Source organism: Gopherus evgoodei, chromosome 7 (assembly GCF_007399415.2).
Source record: "Gopherus evgoodei ecotype Sinaloan lineage chromosome 7, rGopEvg1_v1.p, whole genome shotgun sequence".
In the NCBI taxonomy this organism is placed as follows: Eukaryota; Metazoa; Chordata; order Testudines; family Testudinidae; genus Gopherus; species Gopherus evgoodei.
The window spans coordinates 91,269,782-91,289,378 of NC_044328.1; positions in this window are offsets into that span (position 1 = coordinate 91,269,782).

A 19,597-nucleotide genomic window follows, 5' to 3' on the forward strand; every position below is an offset into this window, starting at 1 on the left:
ATCTATCCTTTTCTTGACGATTCTCAACATTCTGTTCGCTTTTTTGACTGCTGCTGCACACTGAGTGGATGTTTTCAGAGAACTATCCACAATGACTCCAAGATCTCTTTCTTGATTGGTAACAGCTAATTTAGATCCCATCATTGTATATGTATAGTTAGGATTATGTTTTCCAATGTGCATTACTTTGCATTTATCAACATTAAATTTCATCTGCCATTTTGTTGTCCAGTCACCCAGTTTTGTGAGATCCTTTTGTAGCTCTTTACAGCGGCGTGGGCCAAGGGAACGTATTGGCCGCCACTTCTAGCAACTCCCATTGGCCCGGAGCAGCAATCCGCGGCCAGTGGGAGTCGCGATCAGTTGGACTTGCAGACAGGGCAGGTAAACACACTGGCCCAGCCCTCCAGGGGCTTTCCCTATAGAAGCGGTGACCCCTGTTTGAGAAATCCTGCCTTAGTTGGAATCAGCTGATCCTAACTGACCTCAGGTAACTCCCTCTCAGCTGATCCTAATTGATCTCTGGTAACCTCTTCTCAGCTGAACTTGATTGACCTGTAGTCACTCCTCCCCAGTTGATTGGAAGGAGGGCCTTTTAACTTTCTGGGAGTGTTTTTTACCTCTTACCCCTTGCAGCCATTTGTCCTGAGTTTATCACAACTGGCAACCCCAAAAGGGGCTTTCTGTGCATGAGTGGATGGGGTACTCAAGTCCATAGGAAAGCATAAACATTCTGGTCAGAGTATTTGTGTTGCAGGTATTTTGTGCTGAATGCTTTCTGCAATCAGTCTCACTGCAGAATTCAAGTAGCCCTTACAGGCTATATACAAATGCACATACATGGGAAGGGAAGCAGATGGCTCAGGATTGGTAAGGGATCTGGATCTTGCACTTTCAAGCTACTGGTCTGTATTTTGCCAAGGTAAGATCAAGGAGGCCAAATTTTCTGCCCAGCTCCATTGTCTTTAAGAGTGTTGCTAGAGCTAGTTAGAAAAAATTTGACACAAACTTTCTCCATTGGAAAATGCAGTCTATTGAAATCAAAATACTCCATGAAGTAGTGTTGATTTTGTTTTGGAGAAAACAAAACAGGAAAAGTTCTAACAATTTGGAAAATATTCCATATCAATACTTTTGGAATGTTTCCATTTTGGAACAACTTTTTAAAGAATTTTATTATATATAAAATATAAAATGTTTTGATTGGTCCTAAAAATGGAATTTCTCTCCAGAGAATTTTGTAATTTAGGTGGGTTTGTTTTCAATTAAAAATTAAACCAAATTTTAAAATCTCAAAATCTTTCACAAAACAGAATTTTCCCCCTCTGCTCAGCTCTCAGTGTCACCCATTTATACCAGCAGAGAACTTAGCTCAGACGGCTATTGTACCTGACAGCTACTTGAAGGTCTACTTCCTAATGGACAAGTGTCAACATCAAAAGACTACTTTCAGCACAAATACCTTGGTTAATAGCCTGTGTACAGAGGCCAAGAACTGCATGTACATGCCGTTGTATCTAGTTCTAAGGTAAGACACATTAGTGAGATATCTGCCACCACCACCACTCATGGGATATCCATTCTCTGAATAAATGGAGAGTTTCAAGCATCTGGGCCATTCAGCCACCCCAACTGCAGAGTTAAATGAATAAATAGTCTAACAGGATATGGCACTGAATAGTTCAATCACTAGGAAACATGGGCTTTTCATATCTCCCATAAGTATACACCTCGTTTCACCTACTAATTAATATTGTGAATCCCTACTCCTACTCTTTTTATCCTTCTGTATACGTTGCTTTTTTTGTCACACTTAATTGTTGTCTGTAATTTTTAATGTATATTTTTCAACAGATTGTGCAGAGTACTGAGATTTTTCTCGTAGCTAAGACTCCTCACCAAAATGCAGCTTCTAACTGCATGAGTACAGATAGCCAATTTAAATTTATTACCACCACTTTGGAATCAGATTCCAGAATTTTGATGTTACAGATCTTACGAAGTGACCCAGCTGGAACTCGAGTTAAAATTAATGCAGCTCTCGAAGATTATCCTGACTAAATAGATGAAAGAAGAACAAATATAAATGTTTGATAGTAACAGAGAGAATAAGTCTTCCCAAAGGGAAAAAAGAAGAGGGCAGCGCACATTTAAAGCCAAAGTAAATGTAGATGTAAGCAGAGTAAGGATGAGCTCTACCCTGACATCTGGTGGTGAATTGTGGCAAGTAGTGGAAAAGAACTTCAGGGGCTGATCTTGTTTGCATAGGCTACCCATCCCACCTAGCATGAACACAAATGGTCACTTTGCCTGATGTGGGATCCCTAGTTTCTCTCTTATTGGGGCAGGAAGAACAAAGTGCTGTTACCCTGGTTATGTGAATCAAGGACAATTAAAGTGTTTTATGACAGAGGGACTCACCATCAACTAAGTAGCACTCGCTAGACAAGGGACATGGGTTCCAAAACCCAGTAAATTAAGAGGGCCCGGGGACAGGTATTTGTATGTGATGGTATGCCCCCTGCCCCCTTTGAGAGCCTGAAATACCAATTGTGTCTCGTCCTCTCTCTACTTTGGAATATCAGGGCTAATTTTAATTCCATAAGGAGTCTAGTTACAGGGCTGCTGAGCTGAATTCACTTTTAGCCAATGGTGCACCAGACTGGGGTTCCCCTACTACAAGCTGAAATCACTAAAGAGCTAAAAATACTGAGAACTGAAATCACTGAGTGCTGTAGGGGGGCCTGAAGATATGTTGCTGAGCAGCTGGCAGAGCAGTTTGTGGAATGACTGGAGTGGCTCACAGACAGCTGGAGGAGCAGAGCGGCTGGTGGAGTGGCTCGTGCTGAAGGAAGAACCGCATGGAGAGGTGGGACAATCAGCCTTGGACCACGTAAGGTGCCCCTTAACACTGCTATGCTACCCCCTCACCCCCAGGCTGGGAGGTAAAACTTTGCAGACAAACTTTTGAACTCTGGGGCTGCACTGACCAGGGACAGAGACTTTTGGGTTGTTGGACTTCTGGGTGATTTTGGGGTTGCTGGACTCAAGAGACTTTTGGGGTGTTGGACTTTTGGGACTTCAGGTGATTTTTTTGGGTTGCTGGACTTAAGACCCTGAGGGGAAAAGGATACTGCCAAACTTACTTGGGGAGGGGGGTCTTTTGTGCATGGTTTGTGTTATGAATCCTGTTTGTGGTGTTTCCCCAACATAATGCCACATTGTTTCCCTTCTTTATTAAAAGGATTTTGCTGCACTCAGACTCCATGCTTGCGAGAGGGGAAGTATTGCCTCTTAGAGGCGCCCAATGGGGGGGGGGGTATGTAATTGTCCCAGGTCACTGGGTGGGGGCTTGAGTCGGTTTTGCATTGTGTTATTGAAATGGAACCCCTAGATACTGAACCCAGCCCTTGTTGCTGCCACCTCAGATGAGTAGAAGGATTACATTTTGGGGGGCTTGTCCAGGATCCCTGGGTCAGTACCCCTCACAAGAATCTCTTGAGTGTTCCACTGCTATACTGTTTGTATAACGGCTAATATGTCAGGTTTGTTGGGCCTCGGCTCTGCAGCCTCTATCTCAGGAGCCGCAGCCTCAGCTGATGATTGGGCAAAAGCACTGGGGCAAATATTGGAAAAGGTTGTGCTGTCCCATGCTACGTCAAACTTTTGTTGTAAAAGACGGTTACTCACCTTTGTAACTGTTGTTCTTCGAGATGTGTTGCTCATATCCATTCCAGTTAGGTGTACGCGCCGCGCGTGCACATTCGTCGGAAAACTTTTACCCTAGCAACTCAGTGGGCCGGCAGGTCGCCCCCTAGAGTGGCGCCACCATGGCGCTCCATATATACTCCTGCCGGCCCACCCGCTCCTCAGTTCCTTCTTGCCGGCTACTCCGACAGTGGGGAAGGAGGGCGGGTGCGGAATGGATATGAGCAACACATCTCGAAGAACAACAGTTACAAAGGTGAGTAACCGTCTTTTCTTCTTCGAGTGATTGCTCATATCCATTCCAGTTAGGTGAATCCCAAACCTTACAAAGGCGGTGGGGTCGGAGTGAAATGTGGCAGAATAAAACTGCCGAGCCAGAGGCTACAGCCTCTCTTGACTGCTGAACCAGGGCATACTGCGAAGCAAAGGTAAGGACCGAGGACCAATGGAGCTTCGCGACAGGTCTCGTGGGTAGAAACACGAGCCAGCAAGGCGGCAGATGAAGCCTGAGCCCTGGTAGAATGCACGGTGATGTGGCTTGGGGAAATATGAGCCAAATCATAACAAGTGGGGATGTCCGCCATCACCCAAGATGAGATCCTCTGAGAGGAAAACAAGCAAGCCCTCCCTTTGGCCCGCTACCGGGGCAGAGCTGGGGCACCTTAGGAAATGATTCTGTCAGCACAATATAATGCGAGCACTCCACAGATGTCCAAGGAGTGCAACGGTTATGCCCATTGCGTTGAGCTGTGGGTAACATGAAAGGCCAAAACACCTTAGGGAGGAAAGCCGGGTGCGGTCATAACTGCACCTTGTCTTTGTGGAACCTTCGTAAGAGCTCTGATCTCAGAGACCCGTCTGGCCAAGACTAGGTTGAGGTCCCAGGGCGGGGCTGGGCGGCGCACCCGAGGGTGCAAGCGCTCCAAGCCCTTGAGGGACCTCGAACCCATAGAGCGTGGGACACTGAACGTCCATCTTAGCCTGCTGGAAGGTAGGGATGGCTGCTGAGAGTATCCTCAGCGATGATACCGCCAGATCCTGCCGCTGAAGGCCAGAGGCAGGCCAAATAGAGGGGATCGAGACCTCAGCAGGAGCAAGATCGAGCGTACTGCAGCTGTAAAGGAAACGCTTCCACCTGGCTCGGTACGTTGACCAGGTGGAAGGCTGCCTGTCACCCCGACTCAGGTACGCAGGAGCCACCGTGAGGCGAAGAGGCTGCAGGTCCGAGTGACGAAGCCTGTCATTGCCCTGAGTGATGAGGTCTGGGCTGACAGGCCGAGCAACGTGGTATGTCAGTGCTGCCTGGACCACTCTGGAGTGATCATGATGATGCACGCTCTGCCCCTGCGGAGTTTGAGCAGGACGTAACGAACCAGTGGGAACAGTGGGAGGGCATAATGCAGTTGGCCGTTCCACGGCATCAGGAATGCGTCCAAGATCGATTCCGAGGAGAGACCTTGGAAGGAGCAGAACACCTGGCATTTCCTGCTCTCGCGGTGAGCGAACAGGTCTGTGTGAGGAACCATCCCCACTTCCGGAAAGCGGGACGCCTCACATGGGGCAGAGTGATCACTCGTAAGACAGGAAAAACCTGCTGAGTCAAAGAGTTAAGACGTTCCGAACGCCTGGGAGAAAGGACGTCGCCAGCTCCATCGAGTGGGCCATGCAAAAGACCCGGAAATGGATGGCCTCCTGACAAAAAAGGGGGAAGGACTATGTCCCCCCTGAATACTTATGAAGCACCTGGCCATTGTGTTGGCTGTAAACACCGAGATACAACGGCCTCGCAGCTGCCGCTGGAACCCCTGGCATGCCAGGCGGACTACTCTCATTTTTGGGGCATTAATGAGGAATGCCAGCTCCCTAGAAGACCGAAGGCCTTAAGCTCGGAGGTGACCATGAGCACTCGAGCAGAGAGATGATGCGTCCGCCGTCAGGGGCAGTGAGGGCTGGGGCGGATGAAACCGCATCCCTGTCCACACCAAGGAGGGAGTTAGCCACCACTCAAGGGAGCCTAAGGCGTTCGAGGGAACGGTGACTACCATGACCACTGGCTCCCTGTCCAAGCGGTACGCCGAGGTGGGCCGGACTTGGAGAGGACGGAGGCGGAGCTTGGCGTGTTTGGTTACAAACTTGCGGGCAACCATGGACCCAGGAGACTGAGACAAGAACGAGCTGAGGTCGTTGGGAAAGCCTTCAGACCTCAGATGATTGTTGCCATCGCCTAAAACCGCAGTTGTGATAAGCAGGCTCCGGCTAGGTAGGAGACCAAGATAGCCCCTAGGAAGCCCAACCTCTGCGTGGGAACCAGAGTGGATTGCTCTATAGTAATCATCAGGCCTTGATCTGTGAATAAGACCGTGACGATGCCCACGGGCTGAGTGGTTTGTGTCTCAGAGTCTCCTCGGAGAAGCGAATTGTCCCAATACGGAAAAACGCATATCCGACATAGCTACGGTAGGCGGCGACTATGGCCGTAAACCGGGAGTATTCACCGCTGGCTATAAAGCGGAGGCATCTCCCGTGCGGAGGGAAGATGGCATTACGAAAGTACGCGTCCTTCCTATCCAGGGCGGCATAGTAGCCCCCAGGAGGCAAGGATGGAATAATGGTTCCCAGGGATACCATGCAGAACTTCAACCTTATCCCAAACCGGTTGAGTCCATGCAGGACCAGGGAGGTCTGAGACCTGTGTTTGAGTGGGGGACTAGGGCATAACGGGAGTAAAACCCCTAGCCCCTTTCGTCCGCTGAAGGGGGACAGGGCTGGAGCAATTTAAAGGTGGTACCTATGCTCCATCGTGCGCAGGACCCAGCGATCTAAAAGTAACTGGGGCCATGCCAGGAGAAAGCGGGATCAGGATCCCGTCCTGCGACTGGTACACCGCCCTCCGGCGAACCTTGGAAGGTCCGTCTTTGGTCCCAGTGGTAATTGCAAGGGACCTTGACTTTGGCTTTTTAGGGGGCCTGACGTTTGTCTGCGACCACCTTGGCCTTGCCGTTTTCCAGAGTTCTGCCTCTGGCTAGGCACAGAGTATGGCGGCTGGGGCCAGAAAGGCCTGCGTTTGGTCGCTGGCGTATACATGCTGAGACGCATTAGGACCCTATTGTCCAGCAGGCTTCGCAGTCTGGGGCTGTTTCTGCCGCGAAGATGCCTTTACCAACAAAAGGTAAATTCTTTCCCCCGTCCTCCAAGACGGCAGCGAACTCCAGGTGGGAGGTTCGAGGGAGAAACTCCTCCACCCAGGTGCTATAATTATCGCAGCTAAGCAAGGCTTGTTGCTTTGCTACCCAGAGGTGCAGGGCCCCTGCAGAGTACACCTTGCATTCGCCAAGGCTCTTTCTGCTTCGGGGCTGGCGCCCGCTGGCCATCATATCAGGATCGTGGTCCTGAGCATAAAATCTGCGCATATGGGATGACACGGATGCGTGTCCGGACGGCCATGGAGGTACTAAAAGAAGGCACGGGCCGAGTCTCTGACTCACTCGGACCTTGCCCAACTCGGCACCGGGGACCGGCATCGGGAGGCGTATCGGTACCTGGAACGAGATCCAGACCCGCAACCAGAACGGTGTCGGGAGGTCGACCGAGATCTCGAGGCTCGGAGAAGAGCTACAGGAGTCAAGGTACCTGCCCCGGTGCCAGAGGTCGGAACGGTGCCGATAGCGGGTCGGCGAACGGGATACCGACCGGTGCAGCGAGTGTGACCAGTACCGAGGAAAACAGCACCGGGACTGCCAGTGGTGTCCGGCGTGCCGACAGGACTTGGAGTGTCTGCGGGACCGTGATCATGAACGGTGCCGCTCTGCTGTACTGACAGGGGACAGTCCCTTGAAGAGACTGTATTACCCGTACCGGCGGTGCCCGGGTCAGGCAGCACTGACTCTGTCATGGCACTGAGAGCCCTCGCCGTTGGTAACATCTCCGGCGTGCAGGGAACCGCAGGCTCAACCACAGTGCGTACTGGGGAGCTGTCAGGCACCGGATTCGACGGCCCTCGTGGGGCCGGGATCCACGGTACCGAGGTCATCAGAGCTTCGGTAGGTGCCGGTGCCGGGCGAACCGAGTTAGATAAGCTGTCTGGCTGCGGTGCCGTCAGCACTGAAGCAGCGGGAGTAATACGCTCAACCACGGCGCGTGCCGGGGAGCCGTCGGGCACCGGATTCGATAGCCCTTGTGGGACTGGAATCGACGGTGCCAATGTTGTCGGTGCCTCAGAGGCTTCGGTTGGCATGGAAGCAGCCGGAGCAGGAGCTCCACCACGGCGCGTGCCGAGGAGCCGTCAGGCACCGGATTCTACGGCCCTTGCGAGACCGGGATCGACGGTGCCGACGTCATCGGTGCCGCAGCAGGTGTCGGTGCCGGGCGATCCGACTTAGACTAGCCCTCTGGCCGCGGTGCCGTTGGCACGGAAGCAGCCGGAGCATTAGCTCGACCACGGCGCGTGCCGGGGAGCCGTCAGGCACCGGATACTACGGCCCTTGCGGGACCGGGATCGACGGTGCCGACGTCATCGGTGCCGCAGCAGGTGTCGGTGCCGGGCGATCCGACGTAGACGAGCTCTCTGGCTGCGGTGCCGTTGGCACGGAAGCAGCAGGAGCAATACGCTCAACCACGGCGCGTGCCGGGGGAGCCGTCAGGCACCGGATTCTACGGCCCTTGCGGGACCGGGATCGACGGTGCCGACGCCATCGGTGCCGCAGCAGGTGTCGGTGCCGGGTGATCCGACGTAGACGAGCCCTCTGGCTGCGGTGCCGCTGGCACGGAAGCAGCAGGAGCAATACGCTCAACCACGGCGCGTGCCGGGGAGCCGTCAGGCACCGGATTCTACGGCCCTTGTGGGACCGGGATCGACGGTGCCGACGCCATCGGTGCCGCAGCAGGTGTCGGTGCCGGGCGATCCGACGTAGACGAGCCCTCTGGCTGCGGTGCCGCTGGCACGGAAGCAGCAGGAGCAATACGCTCAACCACGGCGCGTGCCGGGGAGCCGTCAGGCACCGGATTCTACGGCCCTTGTGGGACCGGGATCGACGGTGACGACGTCATCGGTGCCGTAGCAGGTGTCGGCGCCGGGCGATCCGACTTAGACGAGCTCTCTGGCTGCGGTGCCGCTGGCACGGAAGCAGCAGGAGCAATACGCTCAACCACGGCGCGTGCCGGGGAGCCGTCAGGCACCGGATTCTACGGCCCTCGTGGGACCGGGATCAACGGTGCCGACGTCGTCGGTGCCGGGCGAGCCATCTTAGACGAGCTGTCTAGCTGTGGTGCAGCTGGCACAGAAGCAGCAGGAGCAGTAAGCTCTACCACGGCGCGAGCCGGGGAGCTGTCAGGCACCGGATTCCATGGTCCTGGGGGACTGGAATCGACGGAGCCGAAGTCATCGGTGCCTCTGCAGGTGACGGTGCCGGATAACGCAACTTAGGCGAGCTCTCTGGCTGCGATGCAGGTGGCACGGAAGTAGCGGAAGCAGGGGGCTCAACCACGGCGCGTGCCGGGGAGCCGCCAGGCACCAGCAGGAATCGTAGACTCTCTCGACCTCGGAAGAAGGGAGCGGTGCCGAGTCGACATCGGTGCCGGCGACGGTCGGTGCCGAAAGGCCTTGGTGGTACCGGCGGGGTCCGGTGCCGAGGAGGCGCTTCTGCCCGCCGCTTGAACATCGCTCGGCGCCCAAGGTGGAGGGGTAAGTGAAAGTCCCGCACCTTTTTGTTCTCGGCTTAAAGCCTTGCAAATGGGGCACTTATCTGTCAAGTGTGATTCCCTGAGGCACTTCAAACAGGAGTCATGTAGATCTCTCTTCGGCCGCGGCTTCTGGCAAGCCGGGCCCCTTTTAAAACCCGGTGAGCCATGCATGGCTCCGGCACTGGGCTCATGGAAGGGGCTACTTCCTGAACCCCGCTAACTAAACTAACCATGTTAGCAAAGAAAACACGTATAACCATACAAATATATATATAAAAGGGTTATAACTGCATAATTATATACGAGAAAACGAGTAGCTAGGGAAGTGGAGGTCAGCTAAGCCGCGCTCCACTGTTCCAACGACCGACACGGGCGGTAAGAAGGAACTGAGGAGCGGGTGGGCCGGCAGGAGTATATATGGAGCGCCATGGTGGCGCCACTCTAGGGGGCAACCTGCCGGCCCACTGAGTTGCTAGGGTAAAAGTTTTCCGACGAATGTGCACGCGCGGCGCGTACACCTAACTGGAATGGATATGAGCAATCACTCGAAGAAGAAGTTAAGGTTATTTGCTGGGGAAGAGGAGTTTGAACCCTGGTTGGAGCATACCACTGAAATGCTGCACGAGTGGGCCGTACCTGATGCAGAAAATCGAAGATGTCTAATAGAGAGCATTAGATGTGATTCACATCCTGAAGCTCATTGACCCTGGGGTCAGTGTGAAGGACTGCCTAGAGGCCCTTGATCATACCTTTGGAAGCGTAAAGGGCCCTGAAGACAGTTACTGTAAGTTCCTTAATTCCCGACATCAAAGGAGCGAGAAGATTTCAGCCTATATACAGAGGCTGGAGAGACTGCTTCAGAGAGCTGTCATGAGGGTTACATAGAGAAACAACCAGTAGGATGTAACACAGTAAGAAAGATTACATCGCTGTAGAAAATTATTATGATGGTTAGCAATATCTGACATATCACACATATACATTTCTGACTCTAATCCCCATTAGTTCTCTGCTACCAATTCTTTCTCCCAGTACACTTTTCTTTATGAATAGGAAGCTGATGGAGGATAAAATGTTAACCAAACATTTCTGGATCTGAGCATGGATATGGAGGGCTACAGCTCTATCCGATTTCTTTGCATAAATGGGTGGGATGGGGGTTACAGACCCACACTAAAGTAAAAGGAGTGGTGGAACAGTATTGGGCCATGAAGGCTCTGCCCCTCAGCAGCTTCCAGGCATGCTCCCTATGGACGACCTGCTTAAAAGGGAGTTCTGGCAAAGCAGCAGAGGGGGCGTATGGAGGAGAGACTGGCTGCATCAAAGCAGGCAAGCTGCAGCCGCTGAGACAGAGCTATCTGTAAGGGAAGGACTGAGACAATAAGACTTGGCCAGGACTCCTGCTTCCCTCTGACTAAGGTGTGGGGAGGAACAACTAGACTCAGAGAGTATATCTACACTGCAGTTAAAACCCACTGCTAGCTCAGGCCAACTGACTCCGGTTTGCAGATTTTGAGCTGAAGGGCTGTTTAATGCAGTGTAGACATTCAGGCTTGGGCTGAAGCCCAGGCTCAAGGACCTTGCAAGTTGAACCCAAAGGTCTACACCATAATTAAACAGCCCCTTAGCCTGAGCCCATGAGCTGGAGTCAGCTGACATGAGCAAGCCATGGATGTCTAACTGCAGTGTAAATATATCTTGAGGGTTAGCTGGGAAGCATTCCCCCTCCCACACAATTAAGACTGTGTAAACAGGAGGCTGGAGATATGTCCCATATTGAAGGGGAACAGGGAAGGTAGGAAGCAGCTCAGGGGAGGCTGATCTGCAGTGGCAGCCAGAAAGGACTGAATCTCCCCTTGTTTCTCTCTCCTAGGGCTCTGGGCCAGGACCCAGTAGAGAAGGAGGGCCCTGGGTCCCCCTATCCTTTCCTCTTCTCCCAGCCTTCCGAGATATCCCAGAGGACTCCATCAGGGCAACAAACTGTAGCTTGACCACCAGGACCTCAGTCTGCCTGGAAGAAATGACTGCAGGCTGAGAGAGAGAGAGAGAGAGAGAAAAAGAGAGAGAGAGAGAGAGAGAGAGAGAGAGCGCGCCTGGTTGTGGCCTGACAGCTAGGCCTGCCCACTACAAGGGGAAAATTCTAGGTGCAAGTTTCAGTTTACATAGTAATGCTTTATTTTGTAGATCCATACGTTAGTATCACCATTTTCCAGGAAGATGTGACTATCGTATTCCTAAGCCTGGAACTCATTCATCACTTTCACATTTTGTGTTTTTACACATACAAGGCTGGTGTTTTTTTTAAACAGGAAACTAAGGCAGCATTATCTGAAATCACAACTCCAACTGCAACAGACTCGCGTGCCTACAAATAATGGAGGCCAGAAAAACAAATTTAAGAATGAGGCTGTCAGGGTTTCCTCCCTACTCTGAACTCTGGGGTACAGATGTGGGCACCCGCATGAAGGCCCCCCCGAGCTTATCTCTACCAGCTTAGGTTAAAACTTCCCCAAGGCACAAATCCCTTGTCCTTGGACGGTATGCTGACACCACCAAGTGATTTAACAAACATTCAGGGAGGGCCACTTGGAGCCCTCTCTTACCCAAAAATATCCCCCCAAGCCCTTACACCCCCTTTGCTGGGAAAGCTTGAGAATAATATACTAACCAATTGGTTACAAAGTGAGCACAGACCCCCAACCCCCTGGTTCTTTAGGATACTGAAAATCAATCAGATTCTTAAAAACAGAACTTTTATTATAAGGAAAAAAAGTAAAAAAACACCTTTGTAAAATCAAGATGGAAGGTAATTTTACAGGGTAATAAGAGTTAAAACACTGAGGATTTCCCTCTAGACAAAACTTTAAAGTTACAAAAACAGGGATAAACCACCCTCTTAGCACAGGGAAAATTCACTAGCTAAAACAAAAGATACTCTAACACATTTCCTTGCTATTACTATTTCTGTAATATTAGACGTATTATTTCAGTATGAGCTGGATTACTTGCTTGTTCTCTCCCTTTGTTTCCTGAGAGAACACCCATAGAGCACAAAACAAAGCCTTTCCCCACCCCAGATTGAAAGTATTTTCTTTCCCCATTGGTTCTTCTGGTCCGGTGCCAACCAGGTTATCTGAGCTTCTTAACCCTTTACAGGTAAAGGAAGGATTATATGCTACCTTTAGCTGTATGTTCATGACAGAGGCACATTTAAACATGTCTTTCCAGCATGCATCTTCCAACTCAAAACACAAGGTGACTTCTCCCCATACTTCAAAGGCCAAATAATCACTGCTTTATCTACGGCATGAAAGGTAAAAAAAAAAATTAAAAATTAAATCATGAAAACTGGCTTAATATGGCTAGTGGTTTCATGATTGCAAATCAGCCAATAGTTTGCAGTGTTGAGGTAGTTGTGTGAGTCCCAGGATATTTGAGAGAAAGTGGGTGAAATAACATTTTATATTGGACTAACTTCTCAACCAGAAGGACAGAAGCTAAAGTTCTCCATACTAACTTCTTGTAACACTCTCTTTGGGATTTTTCAATCTAATTCTTTAGGGGAGAAAAAAGCAGTAGAAATATAGTTTTGTCAACAATGACATGAACTATGACCTTAAAGAGACACAGACAAGATCTTTAAATAAGAAGGTGCCATTTTTACGTTGCCATTTTCGGAATAGAACCGTACTTTAAACTCGGGGAGTAAAATTCCCTTTTATGATCTGCCTAGTAGGTCTAGCCTACAATATCCTGTTGTCCTGGCATGAAGACAAGATTCTCACAGGAATAAAGTAAAGAATAATATAGTCAAGTTCTGAGATTTATTTAAAAATTGGACTTTCATTTTCACACCATTGAAAAGGAGTGCTGATCTTCAAAGGCTGTAACTAGCATTAAGTAACTGGTGAATGTCCAGCTCTTTGCCCACAAAATTTGTTTAGGTATCCTAATTGGATCAATTAGGCATTTCCCATGAACCAAGTTTTTATGTGACTTTTCCAGGATTTTTACAATAGAGGTTTAGTTTCATTTCCTCCTGTTGTGGTGGCGTGGGAAGAGGATATTTTTGTTTTGTTTCTTTATCCACATACTGGTCTCATACATTTAGGCCAGTGGTGGGCAACCTGTGGCCCATCAGGGTAATCCACTGGTGGGCCATAAGACAGTTTGTTTACATTGACCTTGCAGCACTGGGAGCCGCGGGTGGCCGTGCAAATGTAAACAAACTGTCTGGAGGCCCGCCAGTGGATTACCCTGACGTGCCACGTGACGCCCATGGACCATAGGTTGCCCACCACTGCTGTGGGCCTTTTATATGAGTCAGCACAATAGGGCCTTTGAGAGAAAGTGAATTTGAGAGCATCCTAGAGAGATCTTTGATCCCTTGGATGGCTAAAAGGACCATAAACCCCAGGCATGGAAAGAGAGCCTAATGTGTAGCCACTAGGCACCTGCACAACTGGTGAGCACTAGATTTTTGACAGTAGATCAGCTCAGAGTTACTTAGTTTATTTTTAAAACAATTACAGAATCCCTAGAGAGCTCTTCAAACTCCCATTCCATGTGTGTAATATAATGGTCTATCATTTGCATCACACTGGACTGTGTAATGGAAAGCCTATAGAAATACTAGCCTACTGAAATACTCATTCTAACACATTCTATGTCTTTATTTATTCACATTTTCAGCCCGGCTGAAGCTGGTATCCTCCTTGCACTCTCATTTTTGAATGCAAAGCTGCTGCTTGTACACCCACACAACACCCATATCACCTATTTGCCAGACTGGTATCTACATATAGCTGGTCGTGGGACCTGCTTTTTGTGCAAACAATCTGCTACAAGAAAAACCCAGTTGTAGAGACACAATCAGAGGCTGGGTTTGCATCTGTCACAGTTTAAGACAACTGCACCTGTATTCCCCTCTATGACACAGCAAGGGTACCCACTCTCAGGCTGCCAGCCCTTTACTCCCCTGACCATCACCTCTCTTGAGTGGAGACACAGTATCTTTCCCTTTTTGACTAGGATATCTCCAGTTTTCTGAACAATTTTCTGACTTCGCTGTGTTATTTCCACCAAGAGGCTCTGCCTAATCAGGACCACTTACTTTTTCTTCAAAGTGTTAACCATGTAACTACCCACAACTCTTTTTATGTAAGCATATTTTCTTAAGGTGAAAAGCCTTACAGAGGAGACCTATTAAAACTAGGGCTGTCAAGTGATTTAAAGAAAATTAATCGCGATTAATCATGCTGTTAAACACTAAATAGAATACTATTTATATAAATATTTGTGGATGTTTTCCACATTTTCAAATATATTGATTTCAATTACAATACAGGATACAAAGTGCACAGTGATCACTTTATATTTATTATTATTATTGTAAATATTTGCACTGTAAAAAAAGAATTTTTCAATTCACTTAATACAAGTACTGTAGTGCAATCTGTTTATCATGAAAGTTAAACTTACAAATGTAGAATTATCTGCAAAAAGTAACTGCACTCAAATATAAAACTTTAGAGCCTATAAGTCCACTCAGTCCTACTTCTTGTTCAGCCAATCACTTAAACAAGTTTGTTTACATTTACAGGAGATAATGGTGTGCACTTCTTCTTTACAATGTCACCTGAAAGTGAGAACAGGCATTTTCATGGCACTTTTGTAGCTGGAATTGCACAGTATTTACGTATCAGATAAGCTAAACAATTGTATGTCCCTTCATCCTTTGGCCACCATTCCAGAGGGCGTGCATCCATGCTGATGATGGGTTTTGCTCGATATTAATGCAAAGCAATGTATGTTCATTTTCATTATCTGAGTCAGATGCCACCAGCAGAAGATAGATTTTCTTTTTTGGTGGTTCGGGTTCTGTAGTTTCCACATCTGAGTGTTGTTCTTTTAACACTTCTGAAAGCATGCTCCACACCCCATTCCAATCAGCTTTTGGAAGACACTTCAGATTCTTAAATCTTGGGCCAAGTGCTGTAGCTATCTTTAGAAATCTCACATTGGTACCTTCTTTGCATTTTGTCAAATCTGCAGTGAAAGTGTTCTTAAAATGAACAATATGCTGGGTCATCATCCGAGACTAGTATAACATGAACTATATGGCAGAATGCAAGTAAAACGGAGCAGGAGACATACAATTCTCCCCCAAGAACTTCAGTCACAAATTTAATCAACCCATTATTTTTTTAACGAGCAGCATCAGCATGGAAGCATGTTCTCTGGAATGGTGGCCAAAGGATGAAGGGACATAAAAATGTCTAGCATATCTGATATGTAAATACTGTGCAATTCTAGCTACAAAAGTGCCGTGCAAATGCCTGTTCTCACTTTCAGGTGACATTGTAAATAAGAAATGGACAGTATTGTCTCCTGTAAATATAAATAAACTTATTTGAGCAACTGGCTGAACAAAAGATAGGGCTGAGTGGACTTGTAGGCTCTAAAGTTTTACACTGTTTTGTTTTTGAGTGCAATTATATAACAAAAAAATCTACATTTGTAAGTTGTGCTTTCATAATAGAGGGATTTCACTAAGGTACTTGTATGAGATGAACTGAATACTATTTCTTTTGTTTATCATTTTTACAGTGCAAATATTTGTAATAAAATAATATATAGAGAGTACTGTACACTTTGTATTCTACATTGTAATTGAAATAAATTTGAAAATGTAGAACAACATCTAAAATATTTAATACATTTCAGTTTGTATTCTATTGTTTAACAGTGCGATTAAAACTGTGATTAATGTTTTTGAGTTAATCACATGAGTTAAGTGTGATTAATCAATAGCCCTAATTAAAACAATAAAAGGACCTATAGGTATGCTAATAAATTGATAAGTCATCATCCCAACTCTGACTTAGGAGCAGGTATCTCTTCTATGGTCACAGATTCATAACAGCCTTAGCTCAGAACTAGCCTCATGAAAAGTTTATTCCTTCCTTTATATAGTTCAAGGGTCTTTGATCTGGAGTTTCCAGGAGTAGATAATTCATAGACAATGGATCTCTCCCTTCCCCTCCCCCCAACATAGGTTCCAAAGGCTTCCCAAATACCTCCTCGGAAACCCACGTCACACATATTGTCCCAAACAGTTCCTAGCACTTACTTTGGTCACATCCCTAGAAAAGTTATATACAATCCTACAATAACACATAAACAATTGCATTTTTAATACAATGGACTCCATAAGGTATTAAACCTAATTCAATAAGGTTTAACTTAAATAAAGTTAATCTTAATTCCATAAGGTTTGTCCAGGATATTGTCAGTCTGTCACAGCATCATTGGACTTTGTTTCTATATTTATAAAATGGGCATTTTTCATTTTTAAATAACCAGAAACCAAAATTTTGTCTCACATCCACATTATAACTTCAGATTTGTGAACACTTTTCATGCACTTGCAAACACAGGTGGTGTGAACAATGCTTTGCTTATATCTAACTTGTGGACAAAGTTTCTGAAATCAACTTTCAAAATGTAGTCCTATATGATCAGCTTTCAAAATAAGTGTCCCACACTATCACAGGTCTGATCCAGCATCAGTTAAAATCAACAGTAAGACTCCTACTGACCTTGTAGCCTGATCTATAGATTATGTATTATATTGATTACTCAAGAATTCCCAGTATCACTTTGAGGGTAGACAGGTTCTTGTCCCAAAATCAGGTCCAGTATTATTAAAACGACTGTATAGTTGGGAACCTTGATGTGCACATTTGCAAAGCTCACACTATAGGAACTCTTCTATATTTACATATAGTTTATTAATACATTTAGCAAAGTCACAAACATTCTAACCCAGCAAGGTAGATAAAGAGATAATACAGACTGTACATCTGAACATCCATATACTCACACCATCTCTTGCAGAACAAGAAATGTTAGTCGTTATCTTCCTCATCACCATCACCTTCCCCATCATCACCAATGGCCATCATTTTGGCATCTCCCAAGGACTACATCTCACTCTCCTACTGCCCACAGGCTGGGAGGTAACTTTTATAATATATAACATTCACACCTCCATGTCTAATGCATATTCAGTAAGGGTATTTCTTCTCTTCCTTATTTTTATTTCCTCAATCAATTAATGTTGAAGTGCTCTTTTCTTATAAGTGAGAATATTAATGATATTCAAATTATAATATACATCAATTTGTTGCCATGGCACTCTTGTGGTTGGATGTTCTTTCCAAAAGTTTCCAAAGGCTGGCTTTAGCTCATGTTCCTCTGATCAGCTGGTGGTGTAATGGCCAATTTCCCCCCTTATACTCTATTTCCAGTTCCTCAAAAGTTAGGGGAGACTGTTAGATCATTTATCTATGCCTCAAGCCTCATGCTAACTACTGAAGCTCATGTCTTACAAGATACAGGCCTGTTGGTTCCTTGCATTACTGCTAAATATAATATAATAAAGGCAAACTAGTCCTATAGTCTACAACTTCAAATCAGTGGCTTTGGAATAGGCCACAAAGGCCAGATTTTCAAAGGTTTTTACATATTTTAAGATGCAAATAGGAGCTCAGTGGAATTTTTAAAAGTGCTTCAACAGGTTAGGTTCCTGAGTCACAGGGCATGCTGCTGAAAATCCCACTAAGCACCTATTTGTGTCTTTAGGCACCTAAATATCCTCGAAAATCTGGCCTCAAGTGCCTTGCTAAATAGATATTGGCCAAATTTTAAAAAAAAAAAAGTTTTGAGGTTGTGTGATTAGGTTCTTAAGCCATAATTCAGACATGTTGCCAACTTTGGTAAGCTGTGAAGCCAGCTTCAGTCAAGGTTTACTTGTGTATGCACAATATGCAGGAGTTAGGGATATTCTGAATAGAAGATTTAGAGAAGTGACAAAGAATCCTATGTCACCTTATAGACTAACAGACGTATTGGAGCATAAGCTTTCATGGGTGAAAACCCACTTCACAGATGAAGCGGATTTTCACCCACGAAAGCTTATGCTTCAATACGTCTGTTAGTCTATACGGTGACACAGGACTCTTTGTCACTTTTTACAGATCCGGACTAACACGGCTACCCCTGAGATACTAGATTTAGAGAGAATGTGTAAAAGGAGACACAGTATTTACAAATAAATTACTATAAAAAGGAAAATAAAATATTGGCCTGAACTTAAGGAAAGTGCGATTCAAATCCAAGTTTGTGATCTATGTCTCTTTCTAAGAGAAATATTTTCTGAGAACCTTGGGCTAGCAAGGGAAATGTAATGAGTCAGTCTTTCTGTAATTAAGATGGTAGATAGACAGTAGAAACTAGTGATGGGAATTCAGTAACTGCCATTCTTCCCTCTGAGTCAGTATTACATCTAAGGATTAGCATGAGCTTGGGGTTGTTATTTTTCCAGAGAGACGTAAAACTGAGTCCTAAATGTTAAGATCACATCAACACTTTGTGAAATCTGGAGGCATTGTATTTGATGGCCAAGTGCCCTCATCATTTTCCATTTCTGATAATCCAGTCCTACCAATCTAAGATTCCCTCTGCAGTTTCAGGAGCCAAGTTTCAAGCATTTGCACCACAAAACATAGTCTCACTAGAGTTTAGTGAATGCACAGCTTTGGAAATGTGAGTCATGACTGGAAAGACTACCTTTGCTTATCCTAATATTCAACTCCAGAAGTGTCTATGTAGCAACTATGTGGTGAGTGAAGCATTTCTAATACTGTAGGTAAAATAGGCGTTTAAAATACTTTTGTATCCCTTAGGTTAAAGACATTACATAAGAAGATAGTAACTTCATTGTTATTGCAGCAGCTCTGTCAATAGCTATGTCTCTTTAAATATTAGCTAATCTCTCAGGAGTTCAGTGGAGAGTAAAATGTTAGTTACAGGAAGGAGAGTCTTGTGGTTAGGGCACAGGAATAAGTTCTGTTCCTAGCTCTTCCTGGGCAGGTTGCATAGCTTCTTTGTGCCCTTTTTTTCCCATTTATAAGGGGTTCAAAATATATACCAACCTACCAGGGAAATGTGGTGAATTTCAGGCCTGGTCTAACCTACAAAGTGAGGTCAATATAAGACATCTTGCATTAACCTAGTTGTGCATGTGTCTACACTTAACATCTGTCTCCCACCAATGTAAGTGCCCTATTACAGTGACACAGTAACACCACCTCCCTGTGCGGTGTTGAGCCATGGTTGGTGTACTGAGGTCAACACAGTGCTCGTG